The 24,295-nt window shown below is 46.1% G+C and overlaps 1 long non-coding RNA gene across 1 annotated transcript in view; it reads left to right on the top strand.

Moving 5' to 3' along the window:
* Positions 1-23,809, top strand: part of LOC129711336 (uncharacterized) — a 29,109-nt gene extending 5,300 nt beyond the window's left edge. Inside the window, exon 3 of the long non-coding RNA XR_008725821.1 lies at positions 22,210-23,809. This is a non-coding gene — a long non-coding RNA (uncharacterized LOC129711336). The remainder of the gene's footprint in view (positions 1-22,209) is intronic.
* The last annotated feature ends 486 nt before the right edge of the window (positions 23,810-24,295 follow it).

Raw genomic sequence — 24,295 nt, 5'->3', positions numbered from 1 at the left:
GCTGCCAGAGGAGGTAGTTGAGGCAGGTGCAATAACAACATGTAAAATACATTTGCACACGGACATGGATAGGAAAGGTTTTGAGTCAGCACCTTTGGAGGACATGGGTAGGCATGTTTTTGGGTTGAGACCATTCTTCAGACTGATTGTGGTGGGGGGGGGGGGCGGGGTAGGATATAGGGGTAGGAGAAAGCAGGAAAAGAGACTAAGCCTGGCAGGTTCTGGGTGGGGGGGCAGGGGGGGGAGGGGGGGGGGAGGGGGTGATTAGCAGATGGATGGCCAAATGCTAGAGATAAAGAGACAAAAGGAAACATAAAGAAGATAAAAGTGTCAAATAATATGATACAATACGATACGATAGGACTTTATCCCAGGAGGGAAATTGATCTGCCAACGGTCATAATAACACAAACCACATGAAACAGGAAATTAAAGTGTCGAATGGAAAGGATTGGGGATGTGCAAGGATTGGGGAGGGGAAGGGGAGCCAGTCTACACCGCAACAGAAGGGGGTGAGTTGTTCAGTTTGATAGCCACAGGGAAGAAGGATCTCCTGTGGCACATCTTGGTGGAACTGTTAATCCTGGCTAAATTGGAGCAGCTAGGACTTCAAAATGGGGTTAAGTTTCAGGGTTGCTGGGGGATTTGGTCAAATTGGAATTACTCTCTGCAGACCTGGGAAAGGTTACAAAGAGGTGCCAGAGTGTCTGGACCTTAGATACAATTTGCAAGCAAAGAATGAGAACATCTGCATACCCTGTCAATTTGGTGCAAAATGCATGGAATGGATTGGATGGCTGAAAACCTGACATATACCTTGTAAATAGTTGTAAATAATGTTGCAGAGTTTGACTTTGCCAAGTGTTGATTGGAAGAGGTGTTGAGCCTTGTCTGGGTTTTCTGTTAATCAGGGTAAAAGTTTCCAAGTTGACGTCCTCTCAAAGTCCATTTTGGATACAATGTATTGAACTGTTGTATCATTTAGTTGTTTCAAGTGCTTGATTTAGTGCTTTTACTGAAACTAGACTGGGGGGAAGTGTAGAAACGAGCAATTATCAGAACCAGTATGTTGCTGAAGGTGCTCCTCAAGTTGACCAGCGAGTCATGGAGTGTGTGAGCTGTGTTGTCCAAGATGCTCCGCAGTTTGAGGAGTATCCTCCCCTCCAAGACCACCTCCCATGAATCCAACTCCACCCCCAGAATGGAACCAGCCTTCCTGATGAGCTTGTTAATCCTGGAATAAGGAGAGAAGAGGAGTGAAAGAAGAGTGAAATGTAAATCCATGGGGAGGGGTGAAGGCGGAGGAGAAGGGTGGGATGGGAGAAAGGCGGTGGGATCGTGGGAGAAACGGATGCAACCCTTTTATTCCTATTTGTGTAGGAAAGAACTGCAGATGCTGGTTTAAATCGAAGGTAGACACAAAATGCCGGAATAACTCAGCGGCACATGCAGCATCTATGGAGAGACGGAATGGGTGACGTTTCGGGCCGAGACCCTTCTTCCACCCGAAACATCACCCGGTCCTTCTCTCCAGAGATGCCGCCTGTCCCACTGAGTTACTCCGGCATTTTGTGTCTTCCTATTTGTAACCGTTATGTGCCTCCACCAGTCCCGATTGGTAGTAAATTTCTGGGATGTGCGCAAAGATGTTTTCTGAAGAATATTTCCCAGAATCCCCAAGGGAGCTGCCGTCGTAAGATTTTGGACTGAATAATGAGCTAGATTTAGTGAGCAGACTAATAGCGCATGAACATTTACCTAATAGTGATGATAATATGATGAAATGTAATGGATTGTTCGAACGTGTGAAATGTGGAGCAGCTATTATGTTTCTTGATCGGCTTCAGCGTGAATTCCTTGCAACAAGGCAGGAATGGCCATGATAAACGGGGGAAGTGTGGAACGGATACGACCGCAGTAGATCAGTGGGAGCTAATCAAACAACTAGTTGATGACCTAAGACTCGAAGATTTTCTGAGGGAATCTTGACTGACAAGCTGATGTTTTTTTTTATTGGCCTTGTTAGTTAAATAAAAAGCATTGTTTTGATTGCACTACGGACCTCTGCTTTGCACTATTATGGCCTGGTTACCTCATATTACTGTTATTAATTAATTTTATTTTATAGATTAGTGTAGATTTATCTGTGTGTTATTGCATTAATTGTCCTGCAAAGCTGCAGCAAGAAATAATTGAATTGTTGCTTGCTGGAATATATGGCAATTAATCATTCTTGATACCCGTGACTGTTGATGAAAAACTTAAGTGAGACGTGTTAAAGGAGGTAACGATGGTTTCTACCTGTGAGATGAACTAAACTAACGAAGTTTAGTTTAAAGATACAGCGCGGAAACCAAGTCTGCACCGACCAGCGATCGCTGCACACTAACACGATCCTACACACACTAGGGGACAATTTACCATTTTACCAAGCCAATTAACCTAGATTAGATTAGATTCCTTTATTGTCATTCAGAACTTTCGGTCTGAGCGAAATTATGTTGCCTGCAGTCATACACAGAACCAATAAAAACAAAAACATACAATAAACACGAATTAAACATCCACCACAGCGAGTTCACCAAGCACATCCTCACTGTGATGGAGGCAAAGTCTTAGTCTCCATCTCTTCCCTCCTTGTTCTCCCTCTGCGCTGAGGCGATAGATCCAGGACGGAGATGCCGCTCTCCAGTCCAGCGGACCTCCATGGTGATGTCGCCGCCGCAAAAGCCGGAACGCCGTCTCCGCTCCGAGACGGCCCGCCACAGCATCAGCTCCGGGCAGCCGCCCCAGCTCCAGGCCGTTGCCCCAGCTCCGGGTCCCGCAGCTCCAGGCCGTTGCCCCAGCTCCGGGTCCCGCAGTCTCAGTTCCGAGCCTCGCTGCATCAGCTCCAGGCTGCCGCCGAAAGCCAGAACACCGCACTAGCAAGTCGGGCCACCGCTACCTCAGCCCCGAAGACTGCCAGCCTCTCGTTGGTGAGTCCTGGCTGGCTCTGCCTCCGGAGCCTCGGGGTCAGTCGCAGGTTGGAGGCCGCCAGCTCCACCATTAGGCCTCAGCGCAGACGGAGGCAGAGAAGGGGGATACGACACGGAAAAGTCGCATTCCCCCGAAGGAAGGGACAGAGAACATGTTTCACCCCCCCCCCTCTAACACAACCCAACAAACTAAAACTTAACCAAAACAAGACAAAAAAAAACAACAGAAAAAAGTAAAGACAGACGGACTGCAGGCGAGCCGCAGCTGTTAACAGCACCACCAATTGGCTTTGGATTGTGGAAGGAAACTGGAGCACCCAGAGAAAACCCACACAGATCACGGGCGGTGCTGGCTCGAAGGGCCGAATGGCCTACTCCTGCACCTATAGTCTATTGAACGTACAAACTCCATACAGAGAGCCCCTGTAGTCAGGATCAAACTCAAATCTCTGGCACTGCAAGGCAGCAACTGTACCACTGTGCCACCATGCCACAAGATCTCTCTGTTATCAGCAGATCAGCTATCTGAGTTGAAGATTCTTGTGTCTGAGAGCACCAATGTTTTTGCGTGGTATTATTTAAAGCACCTGCCATTCAGCAGAATGATCAGAAATCTAGATAAGAATGTTCAGGAGATAGTGGGTTGTGTGGTTCAAAGATGTTTGAAAGAGCGAACAAAACATCACCGCAGTATTCATGTTGCCAGTATTTTCTGTTTATTTTGAATCTTTTATGACATTAGGTTTACTGAGTGTTCTGCATGAAGTGAGATACTGTTGTTGTGAGCAGATGCAAGAAACTGCAAATGCTGGTTTACAAAAATAGACGCAAAGTGCTGGAGTAACTCACCGGGTCAGGCAGCCTCTCTGGAGAACATGGATACGTGACATTCAGAAGAGGGTTGTGAAGAATGGTCTGAAGAAGGGTCCCAACCCGAAATGTCACCCTTCCACGTTCTCCAGAAATCATCAGCGGTTACTCGAAACCAACATGGAGGACGCCTGTGCGTGACTTTGTTTAATGTGGGGAGACTCGTGCACAGACAGCCACCCCACGTGGGGTCCTTGACAGATCTGGGTCAGGATCCAGTGGCGTGGAATCCAAGACGACCGGAGACCCTTTTCTGCTGCAGCCTTCATCCGCCTTCCCAGCCGTTGTGATGCTCCACTAAGGTCAGCCATCGTCCTCCACCTGTTCCACCGTTGAGGCCTTGGTTGGATTGCTCTTTGTCAGAGACCTCCCCCTTGACCTTACCGCCATGTGTGACCCTACCAGGAGCACAGCTTCAGACGGCATCGTTCTCAAGATCTCAGGACCACACAAGCTTCTCCACCACGACAAGGTGACAATCCACAGAATCCAGAAATACTGCCTGACTCTGGGTAAGAGCTGTGGGGTTCTTCCTGCAGTTCCAAGATACCTTCATCCCTCAAGCAACATCTCCTATGTTTGTTTTCTGCGAGCTTGCTTTGTACAAATTTATTCTAATGTTCCCTGCTGTACAACCTTTAATATCTGAGATAAACGCAAAGTGCTGGAGTAACTCAATGGGTCAAGCAGCATCTCTGGAGAAAACGGATGGGTGACGTTTTGGGTTGAGACCCTTCTTCAAAATATTTCAATCTTTATGTGGCAATGCCTCAATATATTGATCTGCCGAATCCCACTGTTCCATTGAGAGTTACTGCCTTCAGTTTAAGGTCTACTGAGAAGAGGGGTGCCTCTGTTATTCACTCACACTAACACCTACACAGAAGAGTCTACAGATGTCAAAGGCACACATTTGGGTCACGACAGGTATTCTGAGGGTAAACTATGAACCCCTTCTTTTGGCTCAGAAGCCTGCGGCACTGGGTGACACAGCTGGTAGAGTTGCTGCCTCACTGCACCAGAGACCCGGGTTCAATCCTAACCTCAGGTGCTGTCTGTGTGCAGTTTGCACGTTTTCCCTGTGAACTTGTGGGTTTTCTCTGGGTGCTCCGGTTTCTTCCCACACTCCAAAGACGTGCTGATTTGTAGGTTAATTGGCTTCTGTAAGTTATCCCTACTGTGTAGGATAGAACGCGTATACAGGTGACCATTGGTCAGCACAGACTCGGTGGGCCGAAGGGAGTATTTCACAGGTCTTTTATATTGTCACGTGTACCAATTAAAGTACAGTGATATGTGAATTACCATACAAAAAAAATCAACAAGACACACAACTACATAAAAGTTAACATAAACATCCACCACAATGGATTCCCCACTGTGATGAAAGGCAAAACAGTCCAATCTTCTTCCTCTTTATCTCCACACTGTATCTCTAAACTAAATCAAAACTAAATATGCTACCTTTATTCAAGAAGGGCAGTAGGATTAAGATTGGTAATTTAAGGTCTGTGAGTAAGAATGTTAGTCTGTAAACTGTCCCTAGTGTGTAGGATAGTACTAGTGTATGGGTGATCGATGGTCGGTGTGGACTCGGTGAGCCGAAGGGCAAGTTTCCGCGCTGTATCTCTAAACCAAACTAAACTGTCCTATCGCACAAATTAACGAAGGAAGCTGTCGATAACTCTTTGTCACAATTAATAATGAGAAGGCCGGAGCCATAATGGAGCACAACTGTCAACTGGAGGCAGCTATGCTCACACATTGTGAGAGGAAGATTTACGTTGTGGCACAGCACAGCTGCTTCATCACTTGTCCATAGATCTTGACATATTCGAGCAATAGGTGAGATCAATGGCTTCTGGAAGACGTGCAGTTGCTGCAGACAAAAAGAGCAATAGCAATGAAGATCCATGCCTGTGAGATTTGGCAAGTGTAGGCTGATTAATAATCAAACACAAAATTCTTTGCAGAGGAGTGAGATGATCACCTGTCTTGCAGAGAATATTGTCGTTAGCAGCGTGAATCTGTGTTCATGCCTCATTCAGTCAAGAGTCCAAATTGCTCTTCACCTAAGCATTTTGATTGTATTCTGTACCCTTTGACAGCAAGAAGAGAATGCAGTTCAGCATTTATGCCAGTTAATCTAACTTTGAGATGCACTTGCAGTAATATACTGCCCTTCACGATCGCAGGTTCTTCTAAAGTGCTTTCCAGCCAATGCATTATGAATAAAATGCGACGGCTGTACAGTAGGGAACATCAGAGTAATTTTGTACTAAGCAAGCTGCCAGAAAAAGCCATACGAGATATTGCTTGAGGCATAAAGGTATCCTGGAGCCCCAGGAAGATACTCGCTGCTCTTTTTTTATACAATGCCAAGAAATCTTGGCCTCCTCCATTGCCAGTAGAGCTGCTGCCAGAGCCCCGGGTTCGATCCTGACCTCGGGTGCTGTCTGTGTGGAGTTTGCACGTTCTCCCTGTGACCGCTTGGGTTTACTCCGGTTTCCTCCCGCATCCTAATGACGTGCAGGTTTGTAGGTTAGTTGGCTTCTGTAAATTGCCCCTAGTGTAAGGATAGAGTGCAGATGAACATTGGCCAGTATGGACTTGGTGGGCCAAAGGGCCTGTTTCCTTGCTCAATCTCTAAACTAAACTGAACTTGAGAACCGCATCTCTTATTCCACTTGGGTAGCCTACCACCCAATGGTATGAAAGTTAAGGTAGACCAAAATGCTGGAGAAACTCAGCGGGTGAGGCAGCATCTATGGAGCGAAGGAAATAGGCAACGTTTCGGGCCGAAACCCTTCTTCAGACTGAAAGTATGAAATTTAAATTCTCCTACTAAACATAATAACCCCATCCGCTCCTCTTTCTATCCCTTACCCCTCCATTTTTTATTGGTCCCCTTTTCTTGCTATTGAGGGAGTGCAGCGTAGGTTCACCAGGTTAATTCCCGGGATGGAGGGACTGACAGAATAGGTCGACTGGGCTTGTATTCACTGGAATTTAGAAGAATGAGAGTCTTATAGAAACATATAAAATTTTTAAGGTATTGGACAGACTAGATGCAAGAAAAATGTTCCTGATGTTTGGGGAGTCCAGAACCAGGGGTCACAGTTGAAGAATAAGGGGTAGGCCATTTAGGACTGAGATGAGGAAAAACCTTTTCACCCAGAGAGCTGTGAATCTTTGGAAATCTCTGCCACAGAAGGCAGTGGAAGCCAATTGACTGGATGTATTCAAGAGAGAGTTAGATTTAGCTTTTAAGGCTAACGGAATCGAGGGATATGAGGAAAAAGCAGGAACGGGGTATTGATTTTGGATGATCAGCCAGGATCATATTGAATGGCAGTGCTGGCGCAAAGGGCCGAATGGCCTACTCCTGTACCTATTTTCTATGTTTCTCAGACCAACTCCCAATCCCATTCCTCCCGTCACCCTGCTCCTTTCCTCTCTGTTCATTCACCGACATCCCCAAGATTGCCATTTCCCTTTCATCCTCCTCCTTTCTCCTCTCCTTCTCTGACACCCTTTTGTCTCCTTTTCACCTCTATCTTTTGCCACCAACTCCACTGCATAATGAAACCCTCCTCACCTGTATCCACCTGTTACTGGCCAGGCTCTGTCCCATCCCTACCTCTGTTTTCCTGCTTTCTGCCCCCAATATAATCAGACTGAAGAAGGTTCCCAACCCCAAACATTGCCAGTCTATTCCCTTCTCAAATGCTGCCTGATCCACTGAGTTTCTCCAGCACATTGTGTTTTGATTGAGATACCAGCACCTGCAGTTTCTTGTGTCTCCATACCCAGAAATCGTACCTTCTGACAAAGGAACTTCAACCTGTAATATTAACTCTTTCTCTTTCCACACATGTTGCCCAACCTCCTGAGTGTTTTCTGTTTTATTTCAGATTTTCACTGTCTACAGTTTAAAAAAAAATCTCATTCATTTATGTCCACCAGTCTACAAAAAATGCACTGAATTAGATTAATTTAAGGTTACACTGGATACATGTCTGAGGTAGATGGAAATAAAGGATTACATTGAGAGATTAAACTGGGGAAAGAGAGTAAGAAGCTCAAATGAATGCCAGTACAGATAGAAAGATACAGTGTGGAAACAGGCCCTTCGGCCTATCGAGCCAATGCTGACCATTGATCATCCGTTCTCATTAGTTCTACGATATCTTACTTTTGTCTCCACACAGTACACTCCAGGGACAATTTTATAGAATCTAATTAAGTTACAATCCTGCGTATCGTTGGGATATGGGAGGAAACCGGAGCACCCGGAGTGGTCACAGGAAGAACATGCACAGTTCACACAGTCGGCACTCGAGGTCGCAGGTCTCTGGCTTTGTGAGGCCACAGCTCCACACAGCGTGGCTGGAACACCAAAGTCTATCCAGTTGAAGTGGGATGCAGAGGATTTGTTGCGCCATCTACCATCAGACTGCTGAAGGCGCTTGGAATCCACGGTCAGGCTCTGCGGAAGACCATAAGATCACTCTCAGAGGCGGCTGAAAGAAGCAGCCGGTGGATTTGGCTCAAGCGGAAAGACCCGTGCTGGGCCCCAAGTACGTCAGGGTGAATCTTTGGGACGGTTTGACATGGGACACGCACTGAGGGCTGATCATCCTGCAGCGGGCCGCCCTTGTGGAGGGAGGGTGTATAGCGTTAAAAGGCCGAAACCCAGTGATGCAAGGGTACACTACTGATGATGTGTCCTGTGCCCAACTGTCCTGAAGGTTACCCAGGCCAAGATATATGTATCCCCGCCCCCCCACCGATGTTGAGCGTCTACCACTATCAACAAATGTCGTGAAATGCTCCCCACCTATTGGCACAAGGGACTTCTTAACATCTTGTCCTGTGTACTTGATTCTACCTGCTCTGGTAGTCAAAAAGAATGGACCCCGTTCCATAAAGAAGGGAGTCAGAAGGCACCTCTGGTTGGTGACCACTGCAAAAGACAAAGGATTTTTGACCACCAGATGGGATGAGATGAAGAAGCAGAGGAAGACACAAACTCTAACCGACATCAGTTGACTGTTTTTGTCTTGTGCATTCAATGTGTTACTTATGGATGGAGGACGTAGAGAAGAGGATGGAATAATAGACTTTAGTTTAGTTTGGAGATACAGAGTGGGAACAGGCCCTTCTGCCCACCGAGCCCGCACCGACCAGTGTTCCCCCACATCAACAATATCCTACACACACTAGGGAGAATTTTACCAACCTACAAACCTGTACGTCTTTGAAGGGTGTGAGGAAACCGCGGATCTCAGAGCAAATCCACACAGGGAGAACGTACAGACAAGCACCCATAATCAGGATCAAACCCAGGTCTCTGGCTCTGTAAGGCAGTGGCTCTACTGCTGCACCACCATGCCGCCCTCTCTTGCATTTTCCTCTCCACTATGAGGTCAGTGAGCACCTCCCTCTCCCTCTCTGGGTCATGGAACTCAACCTACAAACCTGCACGTCTTTGAAGGGTGGGAGGAAACCGAGGATCTCAGAACAAATCCACACAGGTCATGGGGATACGTGTGAGCAGCTGAAACCACTTGGAGCTGAGGCCAGCCACGATCAGTGAGTGGTGGGTGGTTGGATAGGGGCAGGGGCTGGGGCAGGCATGTGGTGACCTTCTCCTGCTCCCATCTCCTCATGGTCTCGCCCACTTGGACATTGTTATTTGGAGTGAATGTCATCCCTTGCGAGTGGCCCGTGAGCTACAAAAACTGAACGAAATGAAGGAGACTTTTAACTCCCAAGGATGATCTCATTCCATCTGCTCTCCCTGGCTGATAAAAATCCAAGCAAGTCAAGGATCCACCTCCACACCATCCAAATTGTTTACAACCGTGTCACTGCTATCGTCCAAATCATACAGCTGGCGACCTTCAGCTTAGTTGATGTTTGGAGTAAATTTAATCTGCATTAAAAATGCTAACATGCTGGAAAAAGAGCAAATGTTCAAGGTAACATTACACTTCACTGATATGATCCAGCTTCCCATAAACTAAACCAGCAATAACAAAATCAGCACCATGATTTCATTGAAGGTTACACCAACTGAAACCTATTATAGAAAAGATAAAATGGAAATTATAAACTACAAAGCAGTAAGAGTGTTGGAGGTGGAGAATGGAACATTGTTTTCTCAACTTTGGTAATTGGTATCAGGTGCTTGCAAACCAGATATTGCAGAGATGATAACTAGGGTAAAGTTCCCCCGTTCTTCAACTCGGAGAAGGCAGATTCAGTGGATTTTCAATGTCCTGCAGTTCTGGCAGTTGCCCTGCTATGGATAGTAGCTGTGTAGGAAAGAACTGCTGGTTTACATCAAAAATCGGCAGCATCCCTGGAAATAAGGGGTAAAGGCCTGTCCCACTTGGATGTTATTTGCACGTCACTCAGCTGGCGAGCAAAGATTTTGTGAATCCTAAAAACCTGGGGCGCCGCACACCACTGCCTACATCACCGCGCGCGGGTAATGCACGGCATGTGTCGTGACGCGTAAATGATGTAGTGTAAATGACACGCAAATGATACCCCAGAGGACGGGTCCCGTAGGTGACGTTTCTGGGCGACACCCTTCTTCAGACTAGTTTGTAAGGTCATAAGGAATAGGAGTAGAATCAAGTCTACTCCGCCATTCAATCATGGCTGATCTATCTCTCCCTACTAACCCCATTCTCTGCCTTCTCCCCATAACCTCTGACACCCGTACTAATCAAGAATCTATCTATCTCTGCCTTAAAATATCCATTGGCTTGGACCCCACAGCCTTCTGTGGCCATGAATTCCACAGATTCATCAACCCCTGACTAAATAGATTTCTCCCCATCTCCTTCCTAAATGAACGTCCTTTAATTCTGACGTCTTTACGAAACGTCAGTCCATAGTCTATCTCCTAACAAAGTCCATGAGTTCTGCATGTATGCAGGAGGTAGCATCCGATGCAGTCGTCGATGCCGCAGAGATAGAGTTGGGGGATGGGGCCAATGTACAGGGCCAGTCTGTGGAAAGTAATGACTGTTCTGACGTCTGCCCGGGATTATATTTGGCATGTTATACTTTGGCAATATATTAAAGTTTACATCAACATGCTTTAATGCTAACTTAAAAAGAATGTTTGCCTGGATATTTACCCCCCAATTAGTGGAGCAAATGTTAAGGGGGCACAAAAACGCAGCTAATAGAACCTTTAGCTCACAGCACTGGAGACTCGGGTTCGATCCTGACCATGGGTACGTCTCTGTGGAGTTTGCATGCTCTCCCTGTGACCATGTGGGTCTACACCAGCTTCTGCGGTTATCCCCCACGTCCAAAAGACACGCGGTTAGAACATGTAGGTTAATTGACCTCCACAAAATGCCCCTCATGTCTAGGGAGTGGATGAGAAAGTGGAATGCGAATGGTATGTTAGCTTTCATTGCAGCGAATGGTATGTTAGCTTTCATTGCAAAAGGATTTGAGTATAGGAGCAGAGAGGTTCTACTGCAGTTGTACAGGGTCTTGGTGAGACCACACCTGGAGTATTGCGTACAGTTTTTGGTCTCCAAATCTGAGGAAGGACATTATTGCCATAGAGGGAGTGCAGAGACGGTTCACCAGACTGATTCCTGGGATGTCAGGACTGTCTTATGAAGAAAGACTGGATAGACTTGGTTTATACTCTCTAGAATTTAGAAGATTGAGAGGGGATCTTATAGAAACTTACAAAATTCTTAAGGGGTTGGACAGGCTAGATGCAGGAAGATTGTTCCCGATGTTAGGGAAGTCCAGGACAAGGGGTCACAGCTTAAGGTTAAAGGGGAAATCCTTTAAAACCGAGATGAGAATAACTTTTTTTCACGCAGAGAGTGGTGAATCTCTGGAACTCTCTGCCACAGAGGGTAGTTGAGGCCAGTTCATTGGCTATATTTAAGAGGGAGTTAGATGTGGCCCTTGTGGCTAAGGGGATCAGGGGGTAGAAGAGAGAAGGCAGGTACGGGATACTGAGTTGGATGATCAGCCATGATCATATTGAATGGCGGTGCAGGCTCGAAGGGCCGAATGGCCTACTCCTGCACCTAATTTCTATGTTTCTATAGAACTAGTGTGAACAGGTGATTGGTGGCTGGCATGGACTAGGTGGGTAGAAGGGACTGTTTCCATGCTGTAGCTCTGAACTCTAAACTCAAATACAATGTCAAATAGTGATGTGTGGTTCTCTGTTTCTAAAATCTTTTTGACTGACTTCAATGTAATCAATTTCAAAAGCAGTCAACACTGCAAGGGTATGTTTAGTGAAGCACTTGGCATTGACTTTCCTGTTTCCATCTTTGTGCTAAACCTAATTGCTAACAACTGTGCCTGGTCACTGAGAGCTGGAAGATAATAATCCGTGTGAGATGCTGGAGTTTTCTGTCGGGCCTTTGGGTTTTCCTGGTGCCTTGTTTATTTAAACAAATTGCTTGCTTTAGTGTAAGAAGGAACTGCAGATGCAGGTTTGCACCGAAGATAGACACAAAATACTGGAGTAACTCAGCGGGACAGGCAGTATCTCTGGAGGGAGGGAATGTCAATAGACAATAGGTGCAGGAGTAGGTCATACGGCCCTTCGAGCCAGCACCGCCATTCAATGTGATTATGGCTGATCATCCCCAATCAGTACCCCGTTCCTGCCTTCTCCCCTTCTGGGTAGCATTTTAGTCTGAAGTAGGGTTTCGACCCAAAACGTCACCCATTCCATCTCTCCAGAGATGCTGCCTGTCCTGCTGAGTTACTCCAGCATTTTGTGTCTTGGTTGCTTAGTATTGGGCTATCTGAACTAGAAGATCTCCATTCTAATTTCTGATCTGTCCTATGTTTGCTGATCATGGTTGGAAAAGGGAAGGAAAAGCTAGTCAGTGTTCCGACTGCCCCTTTTCTCCCGCTGCGGATAAGGACAAGATTGGGGGTCGCTTGTGGAGGGCCCAGTTTGGATAAGGTGTAAACACACACTGTCTGGGTATCTGGCTGAGAGGAGAGGTGTATTTTCTGAAGCTGGGGATGTTTAAGGTGCCATGGGGAACAGTCCAGGAGCTGGTGCGAACATAACTAATGTTTGCTGGAAATCAGAACACTATCTCTCAACTTGACCAACCACCACCAATATCTGCAACAAGAATTAATTGTAATCATCATTTTTAAACTGTTGATAGACACAAAGTGCTGGAGTAACTAAGCGGGTCAGGCAGCATCTCTGGAGAAAAAGGGTGGGTGACCCAGGGTCCCAAGCTGAAACGTCACCCTTCCTTTTTCTCCAGAGATGCTGCCTGACCCGCTTAGTTACTCCAGCACTTTGTGTCTATCTTTGGTAAAAGCCAGCATCTGCAGTTCTTTTTGTGTCCACCATTTTTGATCTGCTGTGTTTCACCTGGCTTTCAGTTTAGTTTAGAGACAGAGCTTACAAACACAGCCGTCAGCCCTCTGAGTCCACACGGACCATCGATCCCTCGTTCAGGCAAGTTCTATGTCATCTCACTGTTGCATCCACTCCCTATACATTGGGTTCAATTTACAAAGGCCAAGGAAAGGACAATCCCATGCATCTTTGGGGTGCAGGAGGAGGAATCCCACACGGTAACACAGAGAACATGCAAACTCCACCCAAGGTCAGGATTAAACCCAGGTCTCTGGCATTGTGAGGTGGCGACTGTATGTGCTACGCCATTGTGCTGCCAGGTGAAACATGGCGGTATTAGCGGAAAGCGTGAGATACTTATTTTGTAAAACAGCCCGTGGCAATTAGTATGCTATCTGTGTAAATGCAGGGTTGGTGTTAACTTTATAGGAGCTGGGCTACAATGCAGAGGTTTAACAGTCTGGGTCCAAGTACGAGTGCTGCAGGACCAGCCCTGAGCATGGCAAGCTGTTTGCCTCCAAGCCAAACACGTTTCCAAAATCCTTGCGAACAGATCCCATCCTGACACCTAAGATGGACACAAAAAGCTGGAGTAACTCAGCGGGACAGGCAGCATGTCTGAGAGAAGGAATGGGTGACGTTTAGGGTCGAGACCCTACTTCAGACGAAAACGTCACCCATTCCTTCTCTCCAGGGATGGTGCCTGTCCGGCTGAGTTACTCCAGGATTTTGTGTCTATCTTCAGTGCAAACCAGCATCTACAGCCCCTTCTTACACTAAAGCAAGTCGAGACCCTTCTTCAGACTGGTTAGGGTTAAGGGAAATGAGAGATATAGATGGTGATGTGGAGAGATAAAGAACAATGAATGAAAGATGTGCAAAGAAGTAACGCTGATAAAGGAAGCAGGCCGTTGTAAGGTAGTGCAACTGGGGGGGGGGGGGGGGGGTGGGGGAGGGATAGGCAGAAAGGCTACTGTGTGTGGGAGAAATCAATATTCATGCCACTGGGCTGGAACAGCCCAAAGAAGTATGAAAGTGTCCTCCAACCGCGTTTAGAGATCATGGTTGGTTGTGTAGGGCTGAGCAGAATTGTGTTCCGCAACCGCGAGACGTTCGGGCCGAGCAAATGTGTTCCGCAAAACGATCGGCCAGTCTGCGTTTGGTCACACTGATATCCAAGAGTCCACATCTTGAATGACATATCAATCCTAACACCAGCCATCTTCCATGAAACCTCCAATCGTCTTGAAGTCTGAATAAGGATACTGACCCAAAATGTCATCTGTCCATTCCCTCCAGAAATGCTGCCTGACCCACTGACTTCCTCCAGCACTTGGTGTTTTGATCAAGATTGTAGCACCTGCAGTTCCTTTCACATGCAGTCAAATCCCGTTGCTGTGATCAAGCAGGGAGCAACTAGATAAATGGTTTCTTGTAAAGAAGTGTTAAAACACGAGCTGTACTTTGGACTTTAGAGATAGCGTGGAAACAGGCCCTTCGGCCCACCGAGTCCGCGCCAACCAGCAATTACCCCGCACATCCTAGCACTATCCTACACACCAGGGACAATTTACAATTTCACCGAAGCCAACTAACCTACAAACCTGTACGTCTTTGCAATGTGGGTGGAAACCGTGGCAACCGGACAAATCCCATGTGGTCACAGGGTGAAGGTACAAACTCTGTAAAGACAACACGCATAGTCAGGATTGAACCCGGTCTCTGGCACATAAGGCAGCAGCTCTACCACTGCGCCATTGTGCCACCCAGTGTACTGTTGATTGGAAGGTCGGATACGTTGCTTAGAAGCAGATAATCACGATGGAAGAATCGGAATGGCAGTGTTTGCTACATTATGCATTAATTCTTGCACTGGTACAGTCGTTTCATGTTGAAACTTGTTTCCCTTTCTTTATTTCCTGGACTGTTAATGATGGAACTGGAGAATTCAGGCCAAATGACGTACCTCCTTATTCTTCTAATGCTTTCTGCTTCTGCCGAGTCTGAGGAGTAGGCATTTTCTTTAATATATTAAAACTGTCATCAGCAATAAATCAGATTCTCGCAATGTTCACGAGGACCGAATCCCTATTGTTTTATTGGCCACCAGGGTGCTCTCTACCACATCTCCCTTGCATGATTTATTGTCCAGGGTGAGGAATTTGTTATTATCTTGCTCAGTTTGCACAGCAATCTGCTGCAAATAGTACAGGCTCCTTGTCTGTGCCAAAAGTAAACACATAAAAGCCCATTCACTCTGATCTGCCCTTGTCCTTTCTGCCGGTAACATACTCTGCTGCACACTGAACACAACAGAGTCCAAGGTCAACAAAGAAAAATGTCACAGACAATTTCCTCTCGGGCAGGCAGTTGTGGTCAGAAGGTGTGCATGAACCGTCCGAAAATGAAATCAATGTTTTTATTTTGTGAAGGGAGCTGGGTACAACATGCGTGGGGTTTTAAATTGAAGTCGCAATTCCTTCAAATCTAATCTCCCTGAGGATAGTGCCTCGGCACTGTTGATGCTTGTGGAAGTTTCTATGCATTACCTTATTATGCAGACCCATAAAGTTGGCCATTTGTATTCAAATAAATGAAGCCAATGTATCTGAGAAAAAGATTCACTGCCTCAGTGACATCGATGGGCTGCAGGCACAATAGAATATTTCTCCCAACCAGCAAGGTACTGCGGGATGGTCGAAATCCGAGACGATACAAAGGATATGAAATACTGGAATAATATTGGAAAAACTCTCATTCAGTAGCATCTGTGGAGAGAGAGAGAGAGAGAGAGAGTTATGTTTCAGGCCAGGGATAGATTAGTTCTGACAAAATGACATGACGTGATACATTCGATCATTAGAACATAAAACATAGAACAGTACAGCTTAGGAACAGGCCCTTCAGCCCGCCATGTTTGTGCCGAACATAACACCAAGTTAAACCAACTGCCTCTGTCTGTACATGATCAATATTCCTCCATTCCCTGCATATGCATATGCCTATCTAAAAGCCTTGAAAACGCCACGATCGTATCTGCCTCCACCACCACCCATGGCAGCGCGTTCCAGGCACCCACCACTCTCTGGATTTCCCCGCACATTTTTTAGTTTTACCCCTCTCGCCTCAAAGCTCTGCCCTCTAGTCTTTGGCATTTCCACCCTGGGGAAATATGTTCTGACTGTCTACCCTATCTCTAGGTCTCTGGATGCTTTCAAGAAAGAGTTTGATAGAGATCTTAAATATAGCAGAGTCAAGGGATATGGGGAGAAGGCAGGAACGGGGTACTGATTGCGGATGATCAGCCGTGGTGCTGGCTCGAAGGGCCGAATGGCCTACTCCTGCACCTATTGTCATCATTTTACATACTCAGTCTCTGAAGTTCTGGAGAAAACAATCCAAGTTTGTCCAACCTCCCCTTGTAGCTAATACCCTGTCATCCAGACAGCATTCTGCCAAACCTCTTCACCCTCTGCAAAGCCTGGAATTAGGTGACAAGAACTGCACACAATTCTGCAAATGTGGCCTAACCAAAGTCCTCTCAAGATGCAACTTGACCTCCAGACTCTTGTACTAAACGCCCCGACCAATGCACCTACGCATACTCTACACCTTGTTTTACAACTATCTGCTTGTGTTGCACGTTCAGTGATTTATGGGCATGGACTCCAAGATCCCTCCGTACATCAATACTGTCCATTAAATAGTAAAATAAAACTGGAGATACAGCAGCATCTGTGGAGAGGGGAAGAGTTATTATGTTTCAGGTCAGGGCCATTTCAGTTCCAATGAAAGGACATTGACCTGAAACATTAATCCTCTGTTTCATAAATTGATAGAAAATGTGAGAAAAGGAGGCCATTTGGTCCTTTGCCTCCATGTTGGCTAACAGGGAACTGAACGGCCTTCCATCTTCCGGCACCAGTGTATGATCTTGCAGGTCACAGCTCTTCAAATGTCCATTTGTAAAGTTTGAGATGTGATCGTTTTTTGGCTCCATGGCCATCTAGGCTTAATGTATTATGTATTAACCTTTTGATGTCTGGCCAAGGGTTCACTGTCCAACCTGGTTTGTGCCTTTTCTGTATTTTATCATCTAGGGACACTGGGTTCAGCAGTACAGCTCTTTTCCCATCTTTTAATTTTGTCTACCAATCGTATCCCTGCTTCTCTTCTTGAACAAAGGTAGCACATTTAGTTTTAGTGTAATTTAGAAATACAGCGCGGAAATAGGCCCTTCGGCCCACCAAGTTTGTGCTGACCGACATTCACCCGTACATCAGTTCTATCCTACACACTAGGGACAATTTACAGAAGCCAATTAAACTACAACTTTCACGTCTATGGAATGTGTGAGGAAACTGGAGAACCTGAAGGAAACCCATGTGGTCACAGGGCAAACGTTCAAACTCCGTACAGACAGCACCCATAGAGCTATTGCCTGGCTAGCTGAGGTTCACCAGCATATATGTTTTCTGTAACATTTTTTATTTCCCTTTTGCTCCACAGATTTGAATGGATTTTTGGCCTTTATTGCGTGGGTATAGACAGTCAGAACTTTTTTAGGATGAAAATGTCAAAGACTAGAGGGCATAGGTTTAAGGTGGTAAGAGCAAAATTTAAAGGAGATGAGCGGGGGAAGTTTTTTAACCCAGAGCTATGGGTACCTCGAATGCGCTGCCAGGGGTGGTGATGGACGTAGATACGATAGTGGCATTTAAGAGGCTTTTAGATAGGCACATGGATACGTGGGAATGGAGGGATTTGGATTGCATGCAGGCAGATGAGACTAGTTTAACTTGGCATCACGTTCAACATGGATGTGTGGATTATAGGCCCTGTTCCTGTGCTGCACTCTTCAATATTCCATGTCCAAAATCATGAGAGGAATAGATCGGGTAAACGCACAGAGTCTCTTGCCCAAAGTAGGGGAATTGAGAACCAGGGGACATCGTTTTAAGGTGATGGGGAAAGATTGAATAGGAACCTGAGGGGTAACTTTTTTATACAGAGGGTGGTGGGTGTATGGAACAGAGGAGGTAGTTGTGGCAGGTACTATCGCAACGTTTGAGACACATTTAGACAGGTGCATGGATAGGATTGGTTTAGAGGGATATGGGTCAAACAGCAGCAGGTGAGAACAGTATAGATGGGGCATGTTGGCCGGTGTGGGAAGTTGGGCCGAAGGGCCTGTTTCCACACTGTGTGGGATGATGACTCTATATATTGAATCTTCTTGTAAATCTGATCTATCAATGTTGCTTCTCTAGTATGTGGGGGAACTTTATCAGCTACTGCAGAACAATATTTGGCAAGCACTGGAATGTTTAGCATGAGGTCTGATAGTTAATGTCAGGATAAGATGGCTAGACTCCAATGGGTTTTCTAATTTGATGTAGTCATATGCTCCTTTGTACCTTTACCAGGCAAGGTCAATTCTTAAATCAACGTCTCGAAACGTGAAATGGCCAATGCTTGATTTAAATGTCACCTGATGTAGCCTCATCATCCTTCTCATCATTAAGGGCCAATTTGTGCCGATCAAGGTCTCCCATTGCCTGGTGAACTGACCAGCGAACCCCGCACATTAACACTGTCTTACACTAGGGACAATTTTTACATCTATATCAAGCCAATTAACCTACAAACCTGTACGTCTTTGGATTGTGGGAGGAGACCGAAGAACCGAAAGTGGCACGGTGGCGCAGCGGTAGAGCTGCTGCCTTACAGCGCTTACAGTGCCAGAGACCCGGGTTCGATCCTGACTATGGGTGCTGTCTGTATGGAGTTTGTACGTTCTCCCTGTGACTTTGTGAGTTTCCTCCGGATGCTCCAGTTTCCTCCCACATCCCAAGGATGGGCAGGTTTGTCAGCTAATTGGCTTCGGAAAAATTGTAAATTGTCCCTCGTGTGTGTGTGGGGATAGCATTAGTGTGTACGGGATCGCTGGTCGGTGCATCGAAGGGCCTGTTTCTGCACTGTATCTCTAAACTAAAACCCACGTAGTCAAGGCGAGAATGTCCAAACTCCGTACAGACAAGCACCGTAGCCAGGATCGAACCCAAGTCTCTGGCGCTGTAAGGCAGCAACTCTACCACTGCGCCACCGCGCCTCACTGTTTGATTGAGCTGCCGATCTAAACAAGCATTCTTGGCAGATCACTAACACCATCCCCCCCCCAGCCACTTTAAACTAACAATAACTAAAAAATAGCACACTGAGTGGTGATATTTGCAGGCAGATTATTAATGCCGGATCCCGGAAACATAGGCTCCTCTGCCAAAAGATGCGTAACTGCTGGAAACTTGCAATGTCACATTCTAAAGTTTAGTTTATACTGTTAAAATATTTACAATCCAAATGAACTGTGGCATTGGAAATTGAAACAGAATGCACACCAGTCATCTTTATTCTTTTGGAAATGAAAGGAGCAAAGTGCTGCTTTGGTTTGGAGGAACAGAAAGACACATGGGCATTTGGTCAATGTATCACCATTGTGGAGCTGAATCACACACAGCAATAAATCCATGACTTCCATCCACGTCTCTGCTGAACTGGGAGGCAGAAATTCCTATAGTTTAGTTTAGTTTAGAGATACAGCGCAGATACAGGCACTTCGGCCCACCGAGTCCGCGCTGACTAGCGATCCCCATACACTAACACACACAGGTACTAACGTGCACAAGGAACTATTTATAATGTTACTAATTTACAATTAACCTACAAACCTGTACATCCTTGCAGTGTGGGTGGACACTGGAGCACCCAGGGAAAACCCACGCAGGTCACGGGGAGATCGTACAAACTCTGTACAAACGAGGACCCGTAGTCAGGATCGAACCCGGGTCTCTGGTGCAGCAACTCTCCAGCTGTACCACTGCACCCTGAGCAGTGTCTGTGTGCATGTCGGTGTTGTGGTAACTATGTGCCAACAGTATTGCATATGCATGTAGTATCTGATTATAGACACAAAATGCTGGAGTAACTCAGTGGGTCAGGCAGCATCTCTGGAGAGAAGGAATGGGTGACGTTTCGGGTTGAGACCCTTCTTCAGACTGGTTAGGGATAACAAGAGATATAGGGATGATGTGAGAAGACAAGGAACTATGAATGAAGATATGCCTTCCTTCGGGGGATGCGATGATTTTGTCATATCGCCGTTATCCGCCTTTGCCGAGGCCTAATGGCGGAGCTGGCGGCCTCGGAGCTGGGGCAGAGGCAGCGGCGGCTGGTACAGTGGCAGCGGTGACCGGAACTCGGAGCTGGGGCGGCTGCAGTGGCGGCCTGGCCTCGGAGCTGGGGCGGCGACCTGGCCTCAGAGCGGGGACAGCCTCTGTAGAAGCAAGCCCCATGCTGTTTTTTATACTCACAGCTCCAGGTAACTCCTCCTCGCTCCAACGGCTCCCCGGGCCTCTTAATTTTAGAAAAAAAATTTATCCAACAATTTTTTTGCGCCCCTAAAAATTTAGCGCCCAGGGCAACTGCCCCTCTGCCCCCCCCCCCGCTACGCCACTGCGTACAAACTCTGTACAAAAAAGGACCCGTAGTTAGGATGAACCCAGGTCTCTGGTGCAGCAACTCTCCAGCTGTACCACTGCACCCTGAGCAGTGTCTGTGTGAATGTCGGTGTTGTGGTAACTATGTGCCAACAATATTGCATATGCATGTAGTATCTGAATATAGACACAAAATGCTGGAGTAACTCAGCATCTCTGGAGAGAAGGAATGGGTGACGTTTCGGGTTGAGACCCTTCTTCAGACTGGTTAGGGATAACCAGGGATTTGTGCAGGGAACGGTCTCTGCAGATGGCTGAAAGGGGTGGAGATGGGACAATGTAGCTAGTGGTGGGATCCCGTTGGAGGTGGCGGAAATTTCAGAGGATTATGTGTTGTATGCGACAGATGATGGGGTGGAAGATAAGGACTGCGGGGGCTCTGTCTCTGATGCGACTAGGGGTGGGGGAGCAAGGGCGGAGCTGCTGTCTGCGGAGGAGACACGAGTGAAGGCCTCATCTATGATGGGAGAGGGGAACCCCCGTTCCTTAAAGAATGAAGACATCTCAGATGTTCTAGCATGGAACACCTCATCTTGGGCGCAGAAGCGGCATAGATGGAGCAATTTGGAGTAGGTGGTAGAGACTTTGCAGGATGGGAAGAAATGTAGTCGAGATAGTTGTGAGTGTCAGTCGATTTGTATTAGACGTCAGTCATTAGTGTATTTCTTGTGATGGAGAGTATGAGATCACGAAAGGGGAGGGAGGTATCGGAGATGTTCCAAGTAAATTTGAGTGCAGGATGGAAATGGGTGGTGAAGGTGGTGAAATCCACGAGTTCGGCATGGGTGCTGAAGGTAGCACCAGCGCAGTCATCAATGTAACGTTGATGGGGGGATCGGCACTGTGTACGCCTGGACCAGGGATTGTTCAACGTACCCTTAAAGAGGCAGACATAGCTGGGGCCCATGTGGGTGCCCATAGCTACACCTTGAACTTGGAGGAAGTGGGTGGAGTCAATGGAGAAGTTGTTGCGGGTGAGGACCAGGTGGAGTAGAGTGTTAGTAGATGGAAATTGGATGGGTCTGTGGCCCATGAAGAAACGGAAGGCTTTAAGGCCTTCCTGGAGGGGGATGGAGATGTAGAGTGACAGATGAGGGAGAGGGGGCTCAGAAAGCAGAATGTATCTGTGTTGTATGAATAGCGTAAACAACAGGTAATGTCAAAACTGTCCGACTGAAATGACGGAGTCATTTAGATATGCTCACTGATGAAGAATGGATGTGGAACAAGGAAGCACTTTGCAATGTCCAGATTTGGAGAAGGTGAGTGAGAAAAATAATCAGAGAGGTAACAAAAACTATTCAATGTTCATAGCCCAGTGGGTAATGTAATTGCAGGACACAGGATAGCAAAAAAAGACCTACTTTGTGCAGCCATGCTTGTATTTACTGCCATATCTTCCTTTTTGCAGATGGCTGTGCATTATCCGAGATCAAAGCACCACTTGCTCTCCCAGTTAAGGCAGCTTTATGCAGCAATGCATTTCCACAGACTGGATGTGTCATCCTAAACAGGGTAATCCACCTTGATGTGCAGTAATGGGCCAGACTAAAATGTTGAAGTAAATGGTTTACATGGACCTCTGTCGCAATAAAGATACATCAATGTGAGTGATGCATCTGAATATTGTGTGCTTGTAAATGGAGAAAATCTTTAATTTAAATCGCGTTTGGTGGAATAAGTGGATGCGGTGGCACAAAGTGATGAATATTCAAGCATAATAAATAAAGCTAACTGGCTGTTAAAAAAGGCAACTGTTTTTTTAAAATTCCTGTGCATGTAAGTGTCAGAAGTGTACAGGCCACAGAACGAAGAAATTCTTAACGGATTGAACAGGCCAGATGCAGGAAAATGTTCCCGATGTTGGGAGAGTCCAGAACCAGGGGTCACAGTTTAAGAATAAGGGGTAGACCATTTAGGATTGAAATGAGGAAAAACGTTTTCACCCAGAGAGTTGTGAATCTGCAGCGAAGGCAATGGAGGCCAATTCACTGGATGTTTTCAAGAGAGAGTTTGATTTAGCTCTTTTTGACACTGTCGATAGACACAAAATGCTGGAGTAACTCAGTGGGTCAGGCAGCATCCCTGGACAAAATAAAATCTTCTTTCCTGCTACTTTCATAGGCCCATTAACATAAAAACACAATAATATACATTAATCAATAATGCACTAAATTAATAATCAGTATCTGCAAATGGAAAACAGACGTCTGCAGTGCAACAAAAATCAAATCCTTGAAATGAGTCACAAACTTAAATACCACTGACAAATTCCCAACACATATTTCGATTCCAAGTCTCAGGACGCAAGTGGGAATATACATATTCCTTCTCGGTGAAGCTGTGTGAATTTTTTTTGTGAATTTGCATTTCCTGAAGGAAAAGAGTGTTCTAAAGCAATGGTTAAAATGCCATCTTAGCTGGGACGATTTCTAGTGTTAGAAATATATATACACTGCGACAGAGATATCTGTCTTGATAAACTCCCGTACACTTGCTCAAAGTCTTTTTAGGGCAACACAGGGTTTAACATCACACCCAAAAGGCAGCACCTCCATCAGTGTAGAAATGCCTGGTTACGGAACTGGTTTGTTGACCACGAGTTTTATATTCCAGTCTCTAGAATGGGACCTCAAATGGGAAGAGGTGAAATGTTTTCCTTCAGTGTGCTGAGGAACAGTGACAAGCTTTCTTATTCTACCATGGAGTACAACTTCTAACATAGAGTACAATACTTCCCTCTCACAAATATGTGCAGGTAAAAAAATCATGCCTCCCTCCGTCCAATAAACCACTGAGAAACTGTAATTCCAGGGATTGAATGTCTGCAGTGTATCTTTTAATCTTACCGAAAGAGTTACTTGGAAAGAAAGAGGAATCTATGCTGGAGTGGTCATGTCATTAGTGATATGAGCTGAATTAGACCATTTGGCCCATCAAATCTACTCCGCCATTCAATCATGGCTGATCTATCTCTCCCTCCTAACCCCATTCTCCTGCCTTATCCCCATAACCCCTGGCACCCATACTAATTAAGAATCTATCTATCTATCTCTGCTTTCAAAAATATCTATTGACTTGAATATCCACAGCCTTCTATGGTAAATGGAATATAGTGTAGCAAACTATATTCCATCTAGATTGATGGGCCTGACAGAGTACAAAAAGGAAACGTAAGGCTTCCAGTGGTCCTGCCTCCAAATCTCCCCTTTCATCAGTGTTATCTGCAAACGTTTAACTGATTATTCAGCCAGAATCCATGTTCAAAGAGCGACATGTGATTGATAGGCGAATGGCTTGCTTTTATCGTGCACGTCCATTACTGCAGTCATGTTGTGTCAGTACCTTCTCTTTTTCATTCTCTAAGGTGCTGGAGGATAGTCAATAATTTAAAGCAAAAACAAAGACACTTTGTTTGTAAAAGAACATGCATTGTGCAAAGTGGCATTTTGCACAGTGGCTTTTTCTGTAGAATCAGATAGCTTCCACAAAAACGT

The sequence above is a fragment of the Leucoraja erinacea genome, chromosome 29 (assembly GCF_028641065.1).
Source record: "Leucoraja erinacea ecotype New England chromosome 29, Leri_hhj_1, whole genome shotgun sequence".
Taxonomy (NCBI): Eukaryota; Metazoa; Chordata; class Chondrichthyes; order Rajiformes; family Rajidae; genus Leucoraja; species Leucoraja erinaceus.
Note: the sequence above shows the minus strand (reverse complement) of the source record. Positions and strands in the feature narration are given on the sequence as shown.